This window comes from Mastomys coucha, unplaced genomic scaffold (genome assembly GCF_008632895.1).
Source record: "Mastomys coucha isolate ucsf_1 unplaced genomic scaffold, UCSF_Mcou_1 pScaffold14, whole genome shotgun sequence".
Lineage (NCBI taxonomy): Eukaryota > Metazoa > Chordata > Mammalia > Rodentia > Muridae > Mastomys > Mastomys coucha.
Window position 1 is genome coordinate 46,990,757 of NW_022196896.1, and position 25,997 is coordinate 47,016,753.

Sequence of the window (25,997 nt, forward strand, 5' to 3'; positions counted from 1 at the left end):
GAGGGGAAACTGGGAATGGAGAAATTCGCATGTAAATAAAGAAAATATCTAAAATTAAAAAAAAAGTTCTCAATGGTATTTTAATAATGGTATGGGTCTTTTGAAAAATATATTCTTTTAGGGAGTTGAATATAGCTAATGGTTCATTTATTACAAGTAAGATTTGAGTTTGGTGCTGAAGGTTTTTTTTCTAAGTAAATTTATTGTATTCAGTATGAAGTTATATAAACCACTTGAGATAGAATTTTATGAATTTGTATTGTGGAGATCTTTTCTAAAACTGTATGATTTCTTCCTGTGGCAAGCAGGAAGCTCAGTAGACACATGACATTAGGGAAATGTACATTGGTCAGAAATTTCCATGATTCACTTGCACTGCAGAAAAATTTTCTACCCAGGAGCTCCCTACAATTATTACATGGAGAGTCATGAATTCTGGAAGTTCATAACTGCTGTTAGGAAGTTTTCTACTGAGATGAGTCTTTTGGTGATGCAATTGACTAAGCCACCCATGTTCTTCTATATGTCACTTCTACTATATTTCTGTAAAAGTCAATCATGAGGTCATTATTTCACAAACTCAAACATGGATGGAATTAGTTCATTAGACTGTTGTTGGTACCTTATCTAGGGGAAAGTATGTGGATGTCTAAGTTATATCAGAAAATATTATGCCACTGTTTTTACTGTGTGAACTTCCCTTAAACAAATATAAAAATTGGACTCGAATGAATTTGGAGTATAAGCATCTTTATCTGGACACTGAACAATATCAATATTCAATTTTAGTAACAACGGATATTTCTAAATGTGTCTCTAAAGACACCAGGTCGGTAACCTGTGCCTTATGGTCTTTGATAGCTGACTTTTAAATGCAATAGTAGAGGTATACCAGCTCAATGACCAAAAAATATTTTCAATAATCAGAGAAGAAAAACTGCCAAACAAGAAGAAAGAAATTCTACAAATGTCCAAAATGTTTACAGAAGTCCTGTAAAATAGGAAAAAAAGGAAAGTCCTTCAACTTAAGTATAGTCAAAAAACTCAATGTACAGAACAGAGAAATAATATTTATACCTAGAAGGAAAAAAGGCCATATAACATACAAAGGCAGACTGACCAACACTTTCAATTATCATTAATGTAGAAATCAAGATATTGCCTGAGAAAGCAAAATTTAAATAATATATATCCACAAATCAAACTCTACAGAGGATAATGGAAGGAAACTAAAAGTCAAGGGAATAAGCTACATACGTTGGAGGTAAATAATATCACAATAACAAATCCAAAAGAAGGCGAAAGCAGAAGCCACAAATGCACACACACACACACACACACACATATACCCACTAATACTACAACCTATTTCTAACAAGAAATAACAATCATCAGTCACTAATATCTCACAACATCAATTGACTCAACTCAAAAATAACAAGACATACTCTAGAATGATGGATTCAAAAACAGGCTCCAACTTTCTGTTTCATACAAGAAACACACCATGTTAGTAACAAAGATAGCAGAGTACTACTGATTCTGGCCTCAGTGGGAAAAGATGCACCTACACACTGAGAGAATTGAAGCTCCAGGGAGTGGAGAGGCCTGTTTGTGGTTGGGGAACATCCTTTTGAAGACAGCAGGGAGAAGGAATTGGATGAAGAACTATGAAAGGAGTGGACAAGGAGGGAACAACAGTGCAATGTAAAAAAATAAATTAATAATAAAAATTATAAATATATCACAAAATTAGAATATCTTAATGAGTTGTATAATTTTCTACTTAAGTACAACTTATTGAAGTTAAACTAAGGTTAAGTAAGCAATCTAAATAGACCCATAACACATAGTAAATTTGAAGCAGTTATTGAAATATGAAGCCTGAACTGGTCATCTCCTGTTATCAGAAAGAAGCCTATATCACTGTCATCAGAAAGGCTTCATTCAGCAACTGGCTTAAATACATGGAGAGACCCACATCTATCCATTAAATGGAGTCTGGAAATTCTGTGGAAGGGGAGGAGCAAGGACGGAGGGAGGCAGAGGGTCAGGGAAACGAGAGTAAAACCTACAGAATCAACTAACCTTTACTCAGGATGATTCTTTGGAGACCGAACTGCAAACTAGAGGACATGTACAAAATGGCCCTAGGCCCTCTGCACTGATGTAGCAGTTTTGAAGCTGTGACTTCCTGTAGGACTGACTCCTAAAGTGGGAGCAAGGGTTGTATCTAACTACATTGTCTGCTTTGACAATTGAGAGGAAAGGGTGGCACTGGGATGACAGGAGTGAGGAGAATGGCAGTCAGGATGTAAAGTAAAAAAAAAATACATGAATTAATTAAAAATATACATATTATATAAAAATATGCTTTAATGGTTATTTTTTATTGCATGCTCACATACTCAATTGAACTCAGAATGATTAAACTGACAATTCAAGGAACATTCATTAGGTCCACTAATACATCTTATGGTTGTATAGCTTGATGTATATGTGGAACTTCTAGCCATGTGATCAGGGGCTGTCTATCACCCTGTTGTCTGCTTTGGGACCTTTAACACATCCTGGCTTGGTTTGTCTAGCCTCAGATGAAGGAGAGGTAGCTGGACTTACTGCATGTTGATATGCCATAGATGGTTGATACCAATCTAGGGCCGTTTTTTTCTGAACAGAAAAGGAGTAAATGGGAAGGGATGTGAAGGTAGGGTTGGACTGGAATGAAAGAAAAGAGTGGAAAATGTGACATGGATATAAAATAAATAAAATAGAATATATACTCTCTCTCTATATATATATATATATGTACATATGTACATATATATATGTATAAATAAATTTATATCATTAAAAGTTCAGTCTTTTCAGTTATTGGTTCATGAAAAAAATTAAAATTCAATGTTTTCTAGCTGATCAGCACTGAATATCCCAGAAAAGCAAAAGTTTTCTCCTTAGTACTTCTGGTATCTTAGAAATCGTAAATGATACTTCAGTCCCAAATAAATAGAATGACAGAATCTTAAAGCAAAATACCTAATTGCATTAAAGAGTTTTTAAAATGCCCTATGAAACTTGATGACTCAGGCCTCCATACTCTGCCCTGCTCTCAACATGGATATCTTTCAAACTCCCATAAAATCCCAACTGAGCTCTCAACACTCAGTTATTTCCTAGCCCCAAATTCCAAAACCATTAAGTAATCCTTCCTATAACAAGGTCTTCTTTGTTACAAAAGTACCCCAAAATCCTGATAACTTCTTGTTTTAGTTAGTGTTTCTCTTGTGGAAGTGAAACACTATAACCTACATAATCAAGCTGTGGGGAATGGATTTATTTGGTTTTTAATTCTATGTTGCTGCTCTTCGTCTATGGAAGTCAGGAAAGAAACAAACTTGAAGAAAGCTGGTCACACTAGTTGGTGCAGAAGCTAAGGAGCTGTTCTGTTTACTGGATTGTTTGAACCGACTTGCTGCACCACAATTTTTTATAGAACTCAAGAAACCCAGTTGAGGGATGAAATAAAACACAGTGTGCTAGGCTTTCTTCAATTAATTACTAATTAAGAAATTTGTTTGTAGACAGACACCTAGAATTCATGTTTTCAAATGGAGTTTCCTCTTTTCAGGTAATTCTAGTTTGTGTGCAGAGTAGCATCAAACACAAATATTTTACTTGAAGTTTAGTTGGTAATCTAGCTTCCAGATAAGACATTGCCAATCCCACATAGTATTTCATCTTTTTTCATAAATGGATGTTGTATATGTGTTATAGAATGGATACAAAGTGATTATGGAAGACAAGATCTTCCAAGAAGCTGATGTTCCCGAATCTGATATTGGTCATAATGACTAAAACATGTCACTGTGATTGTTAGATTAGGTATTATTTGATTTAGTTCCTCCACTGAAGAGCCAAGTTAAATGGACAAAGTCTATATGTAAAGAATAAATGTAAGCACTATAAAAGAAATGACAAATGTAACCCAGGCCAGAGTGTGTGTGTATGTGAAATGTGATGAGGTAAATGCCATGATTAAGTGAACACCTCAATTTTGATTGGTTAAAATGTTATCATGGAAACCAAGCCTGGAGTTTGTGAATGGAGGTGATAAGGTTGAATGCCAGATAAAGTAATGATGAAGGCCTGAGCTGAAAGAGAATTAAAAACCCCAGTCTGGCAACTGCATATTTCACAGATACCAGGGCCCAAAGGAGACTCTTTGCTTTGAGACTGGCTCATTCCCACCCCCAACCTCAGAGCCAGCCCACCGATTCCAGACACCCCAACTCCTGACCAAGGCTCCAGGGGAGATCTGAAGCACAGCAGGAAAAGCCATGGGCATTGCCTGAGCAACCATAGGAGCCAGGATTCAACATATGCCACAGAAGAGGTGAGTGAAGTGAGAGTGTGAATGAATGTGATCCCATTTCACTTTCTATTTATTTTATTGTTGCTTATGAATAAATGCTAGTATAACCTGATCCTGCGAGTCACTGGCACTCTCTTTCTCTTGCTCTCAGCTCCATCTCTAAACCTGACTCCAGACACTGTATCTGGCCTCAGATTTGTATTAGCTTCATGGAAAGGCATAGAACCTGGCAGCCATAGTATGGAAGTTTGGGACTCATGCATATCTACAAGGACTTGGAAGAATAGTTATCCAAACAATTAAGCATTGAGGCCAGTTGTTGTTATCAAACTGAGTGACAGCCATAGGATAGTAGTAGTCCTTTGCTTCTTGAGTGCTTATGAATACACCAGGAATTTAGATGACTGATGCATAGTTCCAAGGCCTTCGTAGTGCAAAATATTATCCACTGTAAGTAATTTTCACTGTTCCTAATGCTAGAAGTCTTTAATAAAAATCTTCATTTTTCTGATGACCCCCATTCTTAGGGTTTTTCTGTTGTTTTTTTTTTTTTTGTCTTCTGTTTTTTGTTTTAGTTTCTGATATAAAACTATAATTTTGCTAATATATATACATATATATATATAATGAATATCTGATATGCATTATATCTGATATGTGAAATCAAAAGTGATCACAGCTGAGTTCTGCTTCTTTGGCAGGGACAGGGTGGTTATTCATCTTTTGAATTTGTTGTTCTGGTGTATTAATATCTTCTCAGTCTTGCTTTTACTCAATACTCTCATGTACTCATATACTCTCAAATTACTTTCATATGTGTACTTTGTGCTACATTTTTAATTTCAGGAGAGGTCATTTATTAATCTGTGATGTTTGTAAACACAGAAAGAATCATTATCATCTTTCATTTACTATTTATCTCAAGATGATCTTAAATATCACAGTAAGTTCAGAAACAAGACAAGGTTGTCCACTTTTTACTTATGTTCACAATAGGGATTGAAGCTTGGAAGTTCCAAGTGAAAAGGGAATAGAAGGGATAAAATTGAAGAACAGAATTTAGAGGATCCCTATTTGTCAATATGATTCTCTAGACAGGACAACATGGAGACCATGGTATAGGATTTTTAAAGTAGACAAATATATCTGAGTCTTATGGACAAGTGTATACAATTGGCAATAAGTACATTCAAAAGTTGAAAAGATAAGATAATAAACTCATACATTTGCAAGTGAAAGTACTGAGCAAATAGGATAGGTGTGTAAGAAGTAGAAATGGCTCTCAGTAGATTTGAGAAAAATACATTTTATATGCATCTTAAAAAGTGAGAAAAATATTTGATCCTACTTTAGCCAGAATTATCATCATGACAGAAGAAAAAGATTATGGATAATAGATATGTTAAAACTAAACCTCACACATACTGTTGATAAACTCCAAAATTGCAGCCATTGTTGATAATCAGTCTTTGGGTGGTTAAAATATCAGACTTGATATACCATATGATACAGTGTTGTTTCCTGTATTGGCATACCTATAGGAAGTTTTATACCTCTGTTTTAATATTTTTACATCCATGTCTATTTCTGTTGTGTTCACAATTGTAAGGAAAGAGAGTCAATCTAGATGCCCAGCACCTGAATAATAAATGACAAAATGTGGTACATGTAAATAATCAATGATAGTTTACTGAAAAATAAAAATCAAATCATCAAATTTTCAAGCAAATTGAAGGAACTTTGATAAGTTATCTGGGGGGAGGTTTCACAGGCAAACAAAAATAAATGCAAACTTTGCTCTCATGTGTGCTCTCATCTGGCTCCTACTGGAGGAATGCTTCTGAGACCCTTAGGTAGGAGATCTGGGTCCATTTGGCACATCTAGTTCTCCTCCCTATATGTTTATTGTCTGCCCTTGGCTTGACAGTCTGTAGTTTATGTCTGTGTTTTTGTTTCATTGTTTGATTGTTGCTCTGTGTTTCATGTTGAAAAGAAAAAAAAAATGCTTCAAACTTTATCTGCTAATTCATTTGACCCTTGGTTTAGTTTTAACTCATTTCAAAAAAGAAAAAACAAAACAACACAGAAAACAAAAAGGGCAGTCTTAATTTGCACTACAAAAACTGATTCCTTGCCCTGCACCTGTAGCTAGGAATCAAGCACAGTGAGAAGACTCTGATTGTCTGCACAAGCTACTCACTCTTAAAGGGGCCAGCAGCTTCTCAGCATCTGAGATAAGGGAGCTGAGGACTGTGGTTTCCTAGAAAACACTCTATGATTGTGATTGTTGGGTTCAGCACATGACAAGGTGCTCCTTCCTTGACATTACAGCTTGGAAAATAAGAAAATTTGTCTGGTCTAAAAATATGTGTGTAGCCACTCATTTCATGTTTGTTTCTGACAGGTCTTAAATGTATAAATATGCTCTGCATGTTTTGGTTAGGGATTATTAAAATTTGTAATATTGGTAACAAAAAGTTTGCTTAAAACTGGTAACTCAGTTGGAGTCATTCTAGAAAACAGCACATGGCATGAGCCAACCTAGGGAAACAGGTCTGTAAAGATATCTCTAAATTAGGATAGCAATTTATGTAATTCTTGTCTTAAAAACAGACTTATAAAAGATAGGATTTAAATATTGACTTTTTTCTTTGTTTATTAGATATTTTCTTTATTTACATGTCATATATCTCCTTTCCCAGATTCCCCTCCAAAAAAATCCCAAAAAACAAATCCAACAAGAACAAACCACTATTTACTCCCTCCTCCCCCTCCCCCCTACTTGCCACCCGGCCCTCTCCTGTTTACTGGCCCTGGCATTCCCCTACATTGGGGCATAGAACCTTCACAGGGCCAAGGGCCTCTCCTCCCGTTGATGACCGACTTGGCCATCCTCTACTATACATATGCTTCTGGAGCCACGAGTCCCACCATGTATACTATTTGGTTGGTGGTTTAGTCCCTGGAAGCTCTGAGGGTACTAGTTAGTTCATGTTGTTGTTCGTCCTAAGGAGCTGCAAACCATTCAGCTCCTTGGGTCCTTTATCTAGTTCCTTCAATGGATTGCTATGAGCCTCTACTTCTGTATTAGTCAGGTTCTGTATTAGTCAGGTACTGTCAGAGCCTCTCAGGAGACAGCTATATCAGGCTGGATTGTCCTTTCTTCAGTCTCTGCTCCATAGTTAGTCTCTACAACTCCTTCCATGCGTATTTTGTTCCCCCTTTTAAGAAGTAATAAAGTATCCACATTTTGATCTTTCTTCTTCTTGAGTTTCTTGTGGTTTGTGGGTTGTTCTTCCTGTATTCCAAACTTCTGGGCTAGTAACCACTTATGAGAGAGTGCATACCACATGTGTTCTTTTGTGATTGGGTTACCTCAGGATGATATTCTCCAGATCTATCCATTTCCCTAAGAATTTCATAAATTCATTGTTTTTACTAGCTGAGTAGTACTCCATTGTGTAGATGTACCACAATTTCTGTATTCATTCCTCTGTTGAGGGACATCTGGGTTGTTTCCAGGTTCTGGCTATTATAAATAAGGCTGCTATGAACATAGTGGAGCATGTGTCCTTATTACATGTTGGAGCATCTTCTGGGTATATGCCCAGAATCTTGGTTCTCTGGTAGTATTATGTCCAATTTCCGGAAGAATCTCCAAACTGATTTCCAGACAGGTTGTACAAACTTGCAATCCCACCAGAAATGAAGAAGTGTTCCTCTTTCTCCACAACCTCTCCAGAATCTTCTATCACTTGACTTTTTTTTCCCTAGCCATTCTGACTTGTGTGAGGTGGAATCTCAGTGTTGTTTTGGTTTGCATTTCCCTGATGATTAAGGATGTTGAACATTTCTTTAGGGGCTTCTCAGTCATTTGGTATTCCTCAGTTAAGAATTCTTTCTTTAGCTCTGTACCCCATTTTTAAAAATAGGGTTATTGGTTCTCTGAAGTCTACCTTCTTGAGTTCTTTGTATATATTGGATAATAGCCCTCTATCAGATATAGGATTGGTAAAGATCTTTTCCCAATTTGTTAGGTGGTGTTTTGTCCTATTGACAGTGTCTTTTGCCTTACAGAAGCATTGCAATTTTCTGAGGTTTTATTTGTCAATTCTTGATCGTAGACCATAAGCTATTGGTGTTCTGTTCAGGAAAATTTCCCCTGTGCATATGTGATCAAGGCTCTTCCACACTTTCTTTTATATTAGTTTCAATGTATCTGGTTTTAATGTGGAGGTCCATGATCCACTTGGACTTGATAGGAATGGATCCATTTGCTAACTTCCAGTTGAGCCAACACAATTTGTTGAAAATGCTGTCTTTTTTCCACTGCATGGTTTTAGCTCCTTTGTCAAAGATCAAGTGACCATAGGTGTGTGGGTTCATTTCTGGGTCTTCAATTCTATTCCATTGATCTACCTGCCTGCCACTGTACTAATACCATGCAGTTTTTATCATAATTGCTCTGTAGTACAGCTTAAGGTACAGTATGGTGATTCCACCAGAGGCTCCTTTATCGTTGAGAAGAGTTTCAGATGTCCTGGGTTTTTTGCTATTCCAGATGAATTTGCAAATTGCTCTTTCTACATCTGTGAAGAATTGAGTTGGAGTGTTGATGGGGATTGCATTGAATCTGTAGATTGCTTTCGGCAAGATGGCTATTTTTACTATATTAATCCTGCCAATCCACGAGCGTGGGAGATCTTCTTCAATTTCCTTCTTCAGAGACTTGAAGTTCTTGTCAAACAGATCTTTTACTTACTTAGTTAGAGCCACACAAAGGTATTTTATTTTATTTGTAACTATTGTGAAGGGTTTTGTTTCCCTAAGTTCTTTAATAGCCTGTTTATCCTTTGTGAAGAGGAAGGCCACTGATTTGCTTGAGTTAATTTTATATCTATCTACTTTGCTGAAGTTGTTTATTAGGTTTAGGTGTTCTCTGGTGGAATTTTTGAGGTCACATAAGTATACTATCATATCATTAACAAATAGTGATAATTCGACTTCTTCCTTTCCAATTTGTATCCTTTTGATGTCCTTTTGAAGTCTAATTGCTCTTGCTAGGACTTCAAGTACAATATTGAATAGGTAAGAAGAGAGTTGACAGCCTTGTCTAGTCCCTGATTTTAGTGGGATTACTTCAAGTTTCTCTCCACTTAGTTTGATATTGGGTACTGGTTTGCTGTATATTGCTTTTACTATGTTTAAGAATGGGCCTTGAATTCCTGATCTTTCCAAGTCTCTTATAATGAAGGGATGTTGGACTTTGTAAAATGCTTTTTCAGCATCTATTGAGATGATCATAGGTTTTTTTTTCCTTTGAGTTTGTTTATATAGTGAATTACTTTGATGGATTTCCATATATTGAACCATCCCTGCATACCTGGAAAGAAGCCTACTTGATTATGATGGATGATTATTTTGATGTGTTCTTGGATTTGGTTTGCAAGAATTTTATTGAACATTTTTGCATCGGTACTCATAAGGGAAATTGGTGGGAAGTTTTCTTTCTTCTTTAGGTCTTTGTGTGGTTTAGGTATAAGAGTAATTGTGGCTTCATAGAACAAATTGGGTAGAGTACCTTCTGTTTCTATTTTGTGGAATAGTTTGAGGAGTATTGGTATTAGGTCTTCTTTGAAGGTCTGATAAAACTCTTCATTAAAACCATCTGGTCCTGGGCTTCTTTTGGTTGGGAGACAATTAATGACTTTCTATTTCATTTTCAGATATGGGGCTGTTTAGATTGTTGATCTGATCTTGATTTAAATTTGGTACCTGTTATCTCTCTAGAAAATTGTCCATTTCATCCACTTTTGTTGAATATAGGCTTTTGTATTAGGATTTCATGATTTTTTGGATTTCCTCAATGTCTGTTGTTATGTCTCCCTTTTCATTTTTGATCTTGTTAATTAGGATACTGGCTCTGTGCCCTCTAGTTATTCTGGCTAAGGGTTTATCTATGCTGTTGATTTTCTCAAAGAACCAGCTCCTGGTTTGGCTGATTCTTTGTATAGTTCTTTTTGTTTCTATTTGGTCCATTTCAGCCCTGAGTTTGATTATTTCCTGCCTTTGACTCCTCCTGGGTGAATTTGCTTCTTTTTGTTCTAGAGGCTTTCAGGTGTGCTGTCAAGCTGCTAGTGTATGCTCTCTACAGTTTCTTTTTGGAGGCACTTAAAGCTATGAGTTTTCCTTTTAGGACTACTTTCATTGTGTCCCATAATTTAGGGTTTGTTGTGGCTTCATTTTCATTAAACTCTAGAAAGTCTTTAATTTCTTTCTTTATTCCTTCCTTGACCAAGTTATCATTGAGTTAGGTGTTGTTAAGCTTCCATGTGTATGTAGGCATTCTATCTTTTATGTTGTTATTGAGGAGCAGCCTTAGTCCATGGCAATCTGATAGAATGCAAAGAATTATTTCAATCTTCTTGTATCTGTTGAGGCCTTATTTGTGACCAATTATATGGTCAATTTTGGAGAAGGTACCATGAGGTGTTGAGATGAAGGTATATCCTTTTGTTTTAGGATAAAATGTTCTGTAGATATCTGTTAAATCCATCTATTTCATAACTTCTGTTAATCTCACTGTGTCTTTGTTTAGTTTCTGTTTCCATGATCAGTCCATTGCAGAGAGTAGGGTGTTGAAATCTTCCACTATTATTGTGTGCAGTGCAATGTGTGATTTGAGTTTTAATAAAGTTTCATTTATGAATGTACATGCCCTTGCATTTGGAGCATACAGGTTCAGAATTGAGAATTCATTTTGGTAGATCATAGCTTTGATGAGGATGAAGTGTCCCTCCTTATCATTTTGATCATTTTAGGGTGAAAGTAGATTTCATTTGATATTAGAATGACTAATCCAGTTTTTTTCTTGGGGCCATTGGCTTGGAAAATTGTTTTCCAGCCTTTTCTTCTGAGGCAGTGTCTGTCTTTGTCACTAAGTTGGGTTTCCTGTATGCAACAATATGTTGGGTCTTGTTTACATACCCAATCTGATAGTCTATGTCTTTTGATTGGGTAATTGAGTCCATTGATATTAAGAGATATTAAGTAGAAAAGCGATTGTTATTTCCTGTTATTTTTGTTTTTAGAGTTGGAATTCCGTTCATGTGACTACCTTCTTTTAGTTTTGTTGGAAGGTTACATTTTTGCTTTTTCAGGGATGTAGTTCCCGTCCTTGTGTTGGAGTTTTCCATTTATTACCCTTTGAAGGGCTGGATTTGTGGAAATATATTGTGTGAATTTGGTTTTGTCATGGAATACTTTGGTTTCTCCATCTATGATGATTGAGAGTTTTGCTGGGTATAGTAGTTTGGGCTGGCATTTGTGTTCTCTTAGGGTCTGTATGACATCAACCCAGGATCTTCTGGCTTTCATATGTGTTCTCTTAGGGTCTGTATGACATCAACCCAGGATCTTCTGGCTTTCATAGTCTCTGGTGAGAAGTCTGGTGTAATTTTGATAGGTCTGCCTTTATATGCTACTTGACCTTTTTCCCTCACTGCTTTTAGTATTCTTTCTTTGTTTTGTGCATTTGTTGTTTTGACTATTATGTGGCAGGAGGAATTTTTTTCCTGGTTCAATCTATTTGGAGTTCTATAGGCTTCTTGTATGTTCATGGGCATCTCTTTTTTTTAGGTTAGGGAAGTTTTCTTTTATAATTTTGTTGAAGATATTTACTGGCCTCTTAAGTTGGAGGTCTTCATTCTCTTCTATATCTATTATCCATAGGTTTGGTCTTCTCATTGTGTCATGGATTTCTTGGATGCTTTGGGTTAGGAATATTTTGCATTTTGTGTTTTATTTGACTGTGTGTCAATGTTTTCTATGGTATCTTCTGCACCTGAGATTCTCTTTTCTATCTCTTGTATTCTGTTGGTGATGCTTGTATTTATGGTTTCTGACTTCTTTCCTAAGATTTATATCTCCAGAGTTGTCTCTCTTTGTCATTTCTTAACTATTTCTACTTCCATTTTTAGGTCCTGGATGGTTTTGTTCAATTCCTTCACCTGTTTGTGCTTTCCTGTAATTCTTTAACAGATTTTTGTGTTTCCTCTTTAAGGGCTTCTATTTGTTTACTCCTGTTCTCCTGTAATTCTTTAAGGGATTTTTTGTGTTTCCTCTTTAAGGGCTTGTACCTCTTTACCTGTGTTCTTCTGTATTTCTTTAAGGGAGTTATTCATGTTCTTCTTAAATTTCTCTAGCACCATCGTGAGATATGATTTTAGATTCAAATCTTGTTTTTCCAGGACTTGGGATATCCAGGACTTGCTGTGGTTGCAGTTCTGGTGAAGCCAAGTAGCCTTGGTTTCCATTGGTAAGATTCTTGCATTTGACTTTCACCTTTTGTTGATCTCTGGTGGTAGATGTTCTTGCTGTCTCTGGTTGGAGCTTGTTCCTCTTTTGGTTCTGTAAGCCTGTGTCAGCACTTCTGTGAGATCAGCTGTCCTCTGGTAAAACCTGCTTGCAGATGACTGTGGTTCAGTCATCTCTCCTGAGTCTGAAGTCCCTGGGTTAGAGCATTCCCTAGAGGCAAGCTCTCCAATTGCAAGGAAGTGGTAGAGAGGGCTGTGTATCCATCACCATCACTCCTAGGTATAGAGGGAGGTAGAGAGGATCCTGTCCTGGCTGTCCTGCCTCTTTTGAAGCCTATGCCTTCCAGCTGGTTCCACCTTAGCCTTATTCAACTTTCTAAAATGCTATCTGTCTAAAAAAATCATACATTTTATTAAGATTTTCCAATTTTGTGGAACATGGATTTTTAAAATAAGATGCAATAATTATTTGAATTTTCTCAGTGTCAGTTGTGATATCTTCCTTTCCATTTCTGATTTTACTTATTTGAATACTGTCTCTAAGTCTTTTGATCATTTTGGTCATGGGTTGTTTTTTTTTTATCTTGTTTACCTTCTCCAAGAACCAGCTCTTGGTTTTGTTGTTGGTTTTTTTTTTTTTTTTTTATTGTATCGTTTTGTTTCTAATTGAAGGATTTCAGTCCTGAGTTTGATTATTCCCTTCCTTCTAATTCTTGTGGGAGGGCTTTCTTCTATTTTTTTCCTGGTAGTGTTCAGTTATACATGTGAATTGTGGTGATCTGAACTTTGTAATTTCTTCATGGAGTCATTAGTGGCTAGAACTTTCCTATTACTACTGCTTTCATTATGTCTCATAGATTTTGTTATGTTGTAGCTTCATTTTAATTGAATTCTAGAAAAATCTTTAATTTCTTACTTTATTTCTTAGCTGACACAGTGATCATTGAGTACAATGTTGGTCAATTTTTACGATTATTTAGGCTTTCAGATGTTTCTCTTGTTGTTGAAATACAGAATTAATACAAAGTTGACTGATACAATACAAGGCATCATTTCAATCTGGTGAGGCTTGCTTTGTGACTGGGTATATTGCCAATCTCAGTTAAGGACTCATGATGTTCTTAGAAGGTATATTCTTTCATTTTTGAGTGAAATATTCTGTAGATGTTTGTTAGTACCTTTAATTCAAAATGTCTGTTAGTTTCATTATTTTACTATTTACTTTCTGTGTGGATGACATATCAATTGGTGACAGTAGTGTGTTGAAGGCTTCCGCTATTATTGAGTAGGGTTAATGTGCAATTTAAGCTTTAACAATGTTTCTTTTAAAAAGATAGGGCCCTTGTGTTTGGCGTATAGAATTCAGAATTGAGATATCATTTTGTTTGATATACCCCTTGATGAGTATGAAGTTTCTTTCCCTTTCTCTTTTCATTAGGGTTTGATTGAAAGTATATTTTATTAGATATTAGACTGGTTACTTCAGGTTCTTTCTTGAGTGTCTTTGCTTAAAACAAAACAAAACATTTTTTCTCTAGTCATTTACAATGAGGTAATGGCTATCATTATTGCTGTGGTATGTTTATTAAATTCAGTAGAATGATCAATCGTATTTTCCCATCCATTCTGTTAGCCTGTGACTTTTAATTAGAAAATTGAGTCTGTTGGTTTTGAGATATATTAATGACTAGTGATTATTAATTCCTGACATTTTGATTTAGTGCTGATAGTGTGTTTATATGCATTTGTGTGTGTGTGTGTGTGTGTGTGTGCTTTCATTGTTTTTGCTAGTGTTTTCCTGTGTTTCCTTGGATATAATTATCATCCACGAATTCCAGTTTTCCTTCCAGTATTTTCTATGTTGCTATGTTTGGGGATAGATATTGTTTGGATTTGGATTTATCATGAAATACCTTATTAACCCTCATATGGTGATTGAAAGTTTGACTAGATAAAGTAGTTTAGCTTATCTTCTGTGGATTTTTAGAGGTTGCAAGATATTTGTTTAGGCCATTATACTTTCAGAATCTCTGTTGTAAATTCTCCATTTAGTTCAATACAACCACCATTTTTTTTTAAAGCAAAGAATATTTATTATTTTTACTAACTACTATTACTTCTATTACTACTACTACTACTACTACTACTACTACTACTACTACTACTACTACTATTACTATTTACTTTCTCCTGTTTCTTCCCATACCTAATCCTGCCCACCATTTTCTCTCCCCCTCACCTATCCCACCCAGGTCCCTCACTCCCTCTGCCTTCCAGGATTATTTCCTTCACCCTTCTAAATGGGATTTAAGCATCCATACTTTGGTGTTCCTTCTTGTTAAGATTCAAATGGTCTGTGAGTAGTATCTTGGGTATATCTTTAGGCTACTATCCATTTATCAGTGAATAAGTGCCATGTATGTAATTTTGTGTCCGAGTTACCTCACTCCGGATATTTTCTAGTTTCATCCATTTGCTTACAAAACTTATGAAGTCCTCATTTTTAATAGGTGATGAATAGTATTACATTGTGTAAATGTAAAACTATTTTTTTATTCATTCTTCAGTTGAAGAACATCTAGATTGTTTCCAACTTGGGGTATTATAAGTAAGACTGCCATGAACAAAACAGACCACATGTCCTTGTTTTATATATTGGAGCATCTTTTGGGTATATGCCCAGTAGTGGTATAGATGGGTCTTCAAATAATACTATTTCTTATTTTCTGAAGAACTTCCAGATTGATTTCAAAAGAGATTGTACCAGCTTGCAATCATATCAGCAATTGAGGAATAGTTTTCTTTCTCCATGTCATTGCCAGCATATGCTGTCAGAATCTTTTTGATATGCATTTTCCTTTTTATATCTTTTCTTTCTTTTTTTTTTTTTTTTCAAGACAGGGTTTCTCTGTATAGCCCTGGCTGTCCTAGAACTCACTCTATAGACCAGGCTGGCCTCAAACTCAGAAATCTACCTGCCTCTGCTTCCCAAGTGCTGGGATTAAAGGCATGCACCACCACTGCCTGGCTGATCTGCATTTTCCTGAAGACTAAAGATGTTTAACATTTCTTTAGGTACTTCTTGGCCATTGGAGATTACTTAGTTGATAATCCTATCTTTAGCTCTGCATCCCATTTTTAATGGGGTTATTTGGTTCTATGGAGTCTAACTTATTGAGATCTTTTTATATTTTGTATATTTGCCCTTTGCCAGAGATAGAGCAGTGAAGGTTTTTGCATATCCTATAGGCTCTCAATTTGTCCTGTTGATGGTGTCCTTTGCCTTACAATAGATTTTCGTTCTTATGAGTTCTTATATGTCAATTGTTGATTTTAGAGCCTGAGCCATTGCTGTTCTGTTAAGGAAATTTTATGCCATGCCTATGCTTTGGATTCTCTTTCCCAGTTTTTCTTCTATTAGATTCAGCATATCTCGTTTTTATGTAAACCTCCTTGATCCACTTATATTTGAGCTTTGTACAATGAGATTAATTTGCATTCCTCTACATGCAGACTTCCAGTTAGACCAAGACTGTTTGTTGAAAATGCTTTCTTTTCTCCACTGAAAGGTCTTGGCTTCTTTGTTAAAGATGAAGTGACCAGTGGTGTGTGGCTTTATTTCTGGGTCTTCATTTTTATTGCATTGATCTACCTGTCTGTCTCTGTACTAATAAAATATGGTTTTAGCACTATTGCTATGTAGTACAGCTTGAGGTTAGTGATGGTGATGCCCCCAGAACTTCTTTTATTGTTGGGAATAGTTTTTGCTATCATCAGTTTTTGTTTTTTGGTTTTTTTTGTTTGTTTTTTCTTTTGTTTTGTTTTTCTAGATGAGTTTCAGAATTGGTCTTTCTATCTGTGAAGAATTGAGTTGGAATTTTGATATGGATTTCATTGAATCTGTAGATTGCTTTTTGTAAAATGGCCATTTTTACTATGTTAATCCTACTGATCCATGAGCCCTGGAAATCTTTGCAATTTCTGAGGTCTTTGGTTTCTTTCTTTAGAGACTTGAAGATCTTGTCATATAGATATTTCACATGCTTGGATAGGTCTACACCAAGTTATTTTATATTATTTGTTTCTATAGTGAAAGGTGTTGTTTCCCTAATCTCTTTCTCATCTTGTTTATCCTTTTTGTAGAAGAAGACTACTGAAATGTTTGAGTTAATTTTATATCTATCCACTTGACTGAAGTTGGTTATCATGTGTAGGAGTTGTCTGGTATGTTTCTAGGCATCTCTTTCTTTAGGTTAGAAAAGTTTTCTTCTATGCTTTTGTTGAAAATATTTTCTGAGTCTTGGAAATAGAACTTGGCAACTTCTTCTATTCCTATTATTCTTAGTTTAAGTCTATTAATCGTATTCCAAATTCCCTGGATGTACTGTCTCGGAATTTTTTTAGATTTAACATTTTCTTTGACTGATGTACCAATTTCTTCTATTTTAACTTCTATACTTGAAATTCTCTCTTCTATCTCCTTCACTCAAGTGGTAATGCTCTCCAGCTAGAGGATTTGATTTCTTTATTGATGCTTCCATTTTTAAATTTTGAACAGTTTTATTTATTTCCTTCACCTATTTATTGCTATTTTATTGTATTTCATTAGAAATTTAATTGTTTCCTGATTAAAACTTGTTGATTATATTTTCCTGTATTTATTTAAGAAATTAAGAAATCCATTTCCTCTTTAAAGGCCTCTATCATCTATATAAAATTGGTTGTATGGTTATTTTCTCATACTTCAGTTGTGTTCGGATGTCCAGGTAGGCGAATTGAGGTAGCAGAATATTCAAGGAAGCTTGCCATGCCCAGAGGTCTCAGTGAGTAGGGAAGTTGTTTGAAGGAAGGGAAGCTAACTTATATGGTTCATGATTTGCTCGTCTGAAAGTGGTACACAGGGAGGTGTAGGGAATAGGTGTCTGCTATAGATAGCAGATTTATCAAGGCTGCTTAGGGTGCCCCCCCCAGGACTCTGTGAGCTGAGAAATCAAAATTGTATTACTTTAAGTGACATTAATTATATTTAATTACAGTATGAGCATTTGTGAATCTCTATGTACATTTACTTGCATAGCTCTTTGTATATGTATAGAGGTCAGAAGTTGAAATCACCTGTCTTCCTCTATTAGAGTCCATCTTGTTTATTGACATGGGGTCACACATTAAAACTGATTCCCATACTAAGTGGCACATGTTACTGAATTTTTTTTTTCAACCTCCCAATGGTGAGACAGTAAGCATGATACTATCTATGCCTTTTTACGCAGGTGCTAGTTATCGAAACTCAAGTCCATGCTTGCATGGTAGACATTTTACACATGAGCCATCTTCAAAACCCCAATAATTTTATTTTTTATTTATCTTTTGATGAATTTAAATAAGTATAATATCTGCTTTATTTTATCCACTTCCATACTGTTATTCATTTATACTACTCATTAAAATTTTATTAACCACATAGACAAAAATACTCAAACACATATTAAAAATTTGTCCTCTGATATACTCTACCAGCACCTAATACAGATGCAGATACTCACAGCCAAACATTAGAGTGAGCCTAGGTACCTTAATGGAAGTGTTAGAATAGAAACTGAAGGAGCTAAAGGGGATTGCAGCCCCATAGTGGGCAACAATATCAATTAACAGGACACCCCAGAGCTCCTAGGGACTAAACCACCAACCAAAGTTTAGACAGGGATGGTCCATGACTCCAGCTACATATGGAGCAGTGGATGGACTTATCTGGCATCAACATAAGGAGAGGCTCTTGGTCCTGTGGAGGCTTGATGTCCCATTATAGGGGGATGCTAGAGGAGTGAGATGATAGTGCGTGCATGGGTTAGGAAACACCCTCTTAGGGGCAGAAGGGAGAGGGGATATGATGGGAGGTTTGCATATGGGAAACTATATTACATAGCAACAAACATTGTTATAGAGCCTTTAGACCAATGGTAAATCCACATTAGTTCTAGAGTAACTAATTATTTCACTATCACTACAGGGAGGTGCCAGGATGTCAGCACCCATGTAAATACAAGGGGAGCAGTCACTGACCTGTTCCTGGCTCAAACTGAGTCTCACTAGTTTTCTAGGATCCTCTACTTTTTTCTCAAAGTACCCCATTGGACATGAGTAGTAATACTGTTAGAGAGATATGGAAGCGTTCTTCACCTTCTACCAAGATCCAGAACCCACACTGTGTTTTTCCATTCCACCAGTCCTCCATAGAATCTACCTTCCTGTTTTTGTTTGATATTTTGTTTGTTTTTCCCTCCCTTATCATTCATATTTTACAGTTTCCCTCTTAAGCTGATGCTCTTGTTCTGAACTATATAAGTCCACATGCTTGAGAAACTGATGTAGGGAGGATTTAATTACAAGTCAAAACACACCACTCACAAATTGTGGGATTTTTTTAAAAGAAAATATTTATGAAGTACGTGGGTATTTCACAAAATACTGAAACTCCAGACCAATAAAGAAATCTGAGAAATATTTAAACTCAACAACCAACATACATATAACACAAAGAAAAACTGATAAAAATAATCACTTGTGCTACTTATTTTCACTTATATTTCTATCACTAAAAAAATAAAAAGAATTGCCTACTCATTAAATGAAATTACTCTCTGAATAATTGCTGAAAATTTTATAGTTAATATTTGAAATATATCTCTTAAATAACACTGAAATTAGGCTATAAATATGTTATCTTAATAGAGCTGTGAATAAATTATGCATATACATTGGGCCTGAGCAGTCTGTCTGTTGATGAACATGCTATTTTACAACAACGATCCACAGGAAGTCTGGGATTCATCATGTTTCTCTCCATTCTCCCCTTCTGTATCCTGATCCAATGATAGTGGATAGGCATTATGACTCCCACTATGGAATTAGTGGATATAAAGAAAACATCTCTGATTTAGGTTCTGACACAAACTCAGATAGAAACCATATATCTGATGAAGACAATGGCAATGACCAAGATGTCTTCAAGAAGATATGGTACATGACATAGAGGGCAAAGAGGGACTACTCAGTAAATTCCAAGGTCAGCATGGGTTTGAATGGGTGACCAATACTAATAGCCACTTAGATCACCTATCTTCTATCTTGACATTCCACAGTAAAATTGATACCTGAGAACAATAAATGAATAAAGTAATAAAGATCCTTGTTAATTGGCTAGAGGTATCCAAAGGTAGAATACAAAAATACAAAATAAAACAAAGTGGGGAGAAAGAGGAAGAAGAGAAAAACAAAGATGAAAAGAAAGTCATGATGATAACTATGTCAACCATAATGACAATTATGATGATTTTTTTATTAATTACTTTATTTATTTGCATGCTAAAAGTTGCTCCTTTTCTGATCCCACCTCCAAGAGTTCTTCACCCATTACCCCTCTCCTTTGTTTCTGAAAGCGTGCTTCCGACCCACTCACATACTCCTACCTCATACCACTGGCATCCCCTTACCTGGGGCATTAAGTTTCCACAGGATTAAGCACATCTTTTTCCACTGAGGCCAGAAGAAGGAGTCCTCTGCTACATATGTACAAGGGCCATGGACCATGGACCTGCTCATATTCTCCTCTTCTTTGGTTGGTGGTTTTGACTTTAGGAACTCTGAGGGTTTCTGGAGAGTTGATATTCTTGTTCTTCCTATGGGGTTGCAAAACCTTTCAGCTATTTCAGTCCTCCCCCTAACTATTCCATAGGGATCTCTGATCTCAGATCAAGATTTGGCTGTAAGTATCTGCATCTATTTCTGTCAGTTGCTGATAAGAGTCTCTCAGAGGACAGCAATACTAGTCCTCTTTCTCTCAACATGATATCAGTAATAATGTTGAGGATTAGTACCTGAGGATGCTATGGATCGCAAGGCAGAGTATTCTTTAAATGCACTTTTCTTTAGCCTTTGCTATAATTTTGTCCCTCTATTTACTTTATAAGGGAGCAGTTCTGGGTCAAACACTTTGAAGATGATTGAGTAGCCACATGCCACTCAAAAAGGGCTTTGGACTATCTACTTAAGGTAGATCTATCTATTATCTATTTACTGAAGGTTCCATCTCCCCACTGTTGGCCATTTCGGCAAAAAGCATTTCCATTGGGTCATTGGATCCTCTCAGATCATTGGTGTCTTGTACATTCTAAAGGGTCCCTAGCCTCCAAACCCATACTGTTGCGTATTTCTCTTCACTCTTCTGGCCCTATGGGCTTTTCTCCTATCTTCCCCCATACCAGATTCTGTCCCAGTTTCTTCCTGCAGACTCCGTTTTCCCACCCTGATCCCTCCCTCTCTGCCTCCTGTGATTATTTTGTTCAACATTCTAACTGGGATTGAAGTATCCATATTTTGGCCTTAAAAAAGAAGAAAATCATACTTAAAGCCACCTCCAACAACAAAAATACCAGAAACCCAAAATCTCAATATCAATGGACTCAATTCCCCAATAGAAAGATATAAGCTATCAGACTGTATACATATTAGGACCTCAGCTTTTACTTTATATGCAGCTTTCACTGAGCTCTTCATAATGTCAATGTGAACCAGCATGATGCATTGTGAACTCGGACCTAGTTACATTCTCTTTCCAACTACACCCCAACACTCAGGGGTTTAATGAATCTGTATGAATTCTGGAAAGAAAAACTTTTGCATGTTATACTAAGTACAAATGATGAATATTCATAAAAGCCAGAAATTACCACATACTTTGAAAAATAATACAAAACTGGTCTCTATTTCCATTTGTTTTCATTTTCCTCCTTTGAAATCTCTTGAGCTAGTTCATCAAAAATCTTCATTTCTTTTAGTACCACTGTCTCACATACTCCTACTAAAATCGTCTATTAAGCCCTTCTTTAAGCATTCAACAACCTTAGTAATCCAACGTTACAAGTCCACATTCTGCCAATGAGCAACATAGTCATGTGTGTCACAGCAATATCCCACTTTGTTTGTCTGACTTCGGTCTTAATCAGTATACTTGATGTCTTTTTTTGTGTCAACTTGATACAAACGAGTCATCAAAGAAGAAAGAGGCCCAGTTGAGGAAATGCCTCATAAGATTCTGTTGTTAGCAGAATCTTCTTAAGTAATCATTAACAGGGGTAGGCCCATCTCTGTGGTGGGTGGGGGAATTCCAGAGATGGATTCTCTAAAAAACCAAACTGAGTTAGACCTGTGAAGTAAGCCAATAAGCAGAACCTTCCATGACCTCTGCATCAGTTCTTGCTTCCAGGATCCTGGCATGATTCTTTCCTGTTCTGACTTCCTTAGATGATGACTAGTAACATGGAATTTTAAAACAAAGAAACTTTTTTTCTTCTCAATTTATATTTTTGTGGTCATAGTGTTCCCTTCAGCAAACTTAAAAACCATCTTAGGTATACTTACTCAGACCGCTGCAAAAAAGCCAATACACCTATTTGCTTTTATATTGGTTATTAGAATTTAATGAAAATGAAGACATATCTTACCAAAACTCACGGGACACAATGAAAGCAGTGGTAAGAAGAAAACAGTGGTAAGAAGAAAACTCATAGCTCTCAGTGGCTCCAAAAAGAAAGTGGAGAGAGCTTATACTATCAGCTTGACAGCACACCTGAAAGCTCTAGAACAAAAAGAAGCAAATATACACAAGAGGAGTAGATGGCAGGAAATAATCAAACTCAGGGCTGAAATCAAAGATATAGAAACAAAAAGAATTATACAAAGAATCAAAAAAACAGGATCTGGTTCTTTGAGAAAATAAACAATATATATAAACCCTAAGACAGACTAACCAAAGAGCAAAGAGAGAGTATACAAATTAATAAAATCAGAAATGAAAAGGGAGACATAACAATGGAAACCATGGAAATTCACAAAATCATCAGATCCTATTACAAAAATTTATACTCAACTAAATTGGAAAATCTGGATGATATGGACAATTTTCCAGACATATACAAGGTGCCAAAGTTAAAACAGATCAGAAAATTGTCCCACCTAAATAGTCCCACAACCCCTAAAGAAATAGAAGCCATCATTAATAATCTCCCAAACAAAAATGCCCAGGACCAGATGGGTTCAGTGGAGAATTCTATCAGACCTTTAAAGACCTAATAGCAATACTCTTCAAACTATTCCACAAAATAGAAACAGTGGAATTCATTGTATAAAGTCACAATTATCTTTATAACTAAACCACCCAAAGATTAAGTGAAGAACGAGAACCTCAGACTACCTCCCTTCTGAACACTGATGCAAAAATAAACAATAAAATTCTTGTCAGTCGAATCCAAGAACACATCAAAATGATCAAGTAGCCTTCATTCCAGGGATGCAGGGATGGTTCAATATATGGAAATCCATCAATGTAGTACACTAAAAAATCTCAAAGAAAAACCCCAACATGATCATTTCATTAGATACTGAAAAAGCATTTGACAAAATTCAGCATCCCTTCATGTTGAAAGTCTTAGAAAGATCAGGAATTTAAAGCCCATACGTAAACATAGTAAAAGCAATATAGAGCAAACCAGTATCCAACATCAAACAAATGGAGAGAATCTTGAAGCAATCCCACTAAAATCAGGGATCAGACAAGGCTGCCCACTCTCTCCCTATCTATTCAACATAGTACTTGAAGTTCTAGCTAGGGCAATTAGACAACAAAAAGGTCATAGGGATACAAATTGGAAAGGAAGAAGTCAAACTATCACTATTTGCAGATGATATTACTGTATACTTAAGTGACCCCAAGAATTCCACCAGAGAAATCCTAACTCTGATAAGCAACTTGAGCAAAGTGGCTGGATATAAAGTTAACTCAAACAAATCAGTAACCTCCCTCTAATCAAGGGATAAACAAGCTGAGAAAGAAATTAAGGAAATAACACTATATACAATAGTCACAAATAATATTACCTTGGTGTGACTCTAACCAACCAAGCAAAAGATCTATATGATAGGAATTTCAAGTCTCTCAAGAAAGTAATCTAAGAATATCTCAGAAGTTGGAAAGATCTCCCATGCTCATGGATTGTCAGGATTAATATAGTAAAAATGGCCATCTGGCCAAAAGCACTCTACAGATTCAATGTAATATCCATCAAAATTCCAACTAAATTCTTCATAGAGTTAGAGAGAGCAATTTGCAAATTCATTTAGAATAACAAAAAAACCAGGATAGCAAAACCTATTCTCAGCAATAAAAGAACATCTGGGGGAATCACTATCCCTGACCTCAAGCTATATTACAGAGTAATAGAGAAAAAAAAAACTGTATATGGTATTGGTACAGAGACAGGTAGGTTGATCAATGGAGTAGAATTGAAGACCCAGAAATGAACTCACACACATATGGTCACTTGATCGTTGACAAAGTAGTAAAACCATCTGGTGGGAAAAAAAAGACAGCATTTTAAACAAATGATGCTGGTTCAACTGGTGGTCTCCATGTAAAAGAATGCAAATTGCCCCATTCATATCTCCTTGTACAATGCTCAAGTCCAAGTGGATCAAAGACCTCCACATAAAACCATATACACCGAAACTTATAGAGGAGAAAATGGGAAAAAGCTTTAAGCATATGGGCGCGTGGGAAAAATTCCTGAACAGAACACCAATGACTTGTGCTGCAAGATGAAAATTAGACAAATGGGACCTCATGAAATTACACAGAGTTTGTAAGGCAAAGGACACTGTCAGTAAGATAAAAATACAACCAACAGATTGGAAAAATATCTTTAGCAATCCAACATCTGATAGAAGGCTAATATCCAATATATACAAAGAATTTAATAAGATATACACCTGAGAACCAAATAACTCTATTAAAAATGGCACACAGACCTACAAAAAGAATTCTCAACTGAGGAATATCAAATGGTTGAGAAGCACCTAAAGAAATGTGCAAAAATCCTTAGTCATCAGGGAAAAGCAAATCAAAAACCCTGAGATTCCATCTCACACCAGTCATAAGGACTAAAATCAAAAATTCAGGTTACAGTAGATGCTGGTGAGGGTGTAGAGAAAGAGAAACACTTCTTCACTACTTGTGGGAATGCAAGCTGATTCAATCCCTCTGGAAATCAGTTTGGTGGTTCCTCAGAAAATTGGAAAAAGTATTACCTGAGGACCCAGCTATACCACTCCTGTACATATACCCAGAAGATGTTCCAGCATGTAATATTGACATATGCTCCACTATGCTCATAGCAGCCTTTTTTTATAATAGCCAGAAGCTGGAAAGAATCCAGTTGTCCTTCAACAGAGGAGTAGATACAGAAAATGTGGTAAATTTACACAGTGGAGTACTACTTAGCTATTAAAAATGATGAATTCATGAAATTCTTAGGCAAATGGATAGAACTAGAAAATATCCTGAGTGAGATAACCCATTTTCACAAGAAAACACATGGTATGCACTTATTGATAAGTGGATACTAGCCCAAAAGCTCCAAATAACCAGGATACAATTCACAGACCACATGAAGCTAAATAAAAAGGAAGAAGATAGTGTGAGGGCTTCGGTCTTGCTTATAAGAAGAACAAAATACTAAGGAGCAAACACAGAGATAAAGTGTAGAGCAGAGACTAAAGGATAGGCCACCCAGAGACTCTCCCACCTGAGGATTCATCCCATATACAGTTACCAAACCCAGACACTATTGTGGATGCTAAGATGTGCATGCTGAAAGGAGGCTGATATGGCTGTATCCTAAGAGGCCCTGCTAGAGCCTTACAAATACAGAGGCAGATGTAAGCAGACAACCACTGGACTGAGTGCAGAATCTCTAATAGAGGAGTTAGAGAGGGTACTGAAGGAGTTGAAGGGGTTTGTAACCCCATATGAAGAACACAAATAACAACCAATCATACCCACTAGAACTCCCAGGGACTAAGCCATCAACACTTGGCTCCAGCTTCATATGTAGCAGAGGATGGTCTTGTCATGCACCAATGGAAGGAGATGTCCTTGGTCCTTTGAAGTCTCTATAGAAGCCCCATGGTAGAGAAATCAAGGGCAGGGAGATAGGAGTGTGTGGGTGGGTTGAGGAACACCTTCATAGAAGCAGAGGGAGGGAAGATGTGATAGTGTGTTTCTGGGAGGGTGGGAAACTAGAAAAGAGAATAACATTTGAAATGTAAATAAAGAAAATATCCAATAAAAAAGAAATAAAATTTGCTTTTACAAGAAAAAAATTGAAAATTAAACAGCATGTCATTAGATCTAAAAGGAAAAAGAAGAAGAAGAAGAAGAAGAAGAAGAAGAAGAAGAAGAAGAAGAAGAAGAAGAAGAA

At 36.2% G+C, this 25,997-nt stretch overlaps 1 long non-coding RNA gene across 4 annotated transcripts in view; it reads left to right on the forward strand.

Annotated features, from left to right (window-relative positions):
- The window catches only part of LOC116088216, a 103,421-nt gene that overhangs the window by 14,454 nt on the left and 62,970 nt on the right, over window positions 1-25,997 (forward strand). For 3 of the 4 annotated variants that reach the window (XR_004117823.1, XR_004117824.1, XR_004117826.1), the window contains exon 1: window positions 4,208-4,393. The exons of the other annotated variant lie outside the window; for it this stretch is intronic. This is a non-coding gene — a long non-coding RNA (uncharacterized LOC116088216). Of the gene's footprint in view, window positions 1-4,207; window positions 4,394-25,997 lie in introns of those variants that run through there. 4 annotated transcript variants of the gene reach the window in all.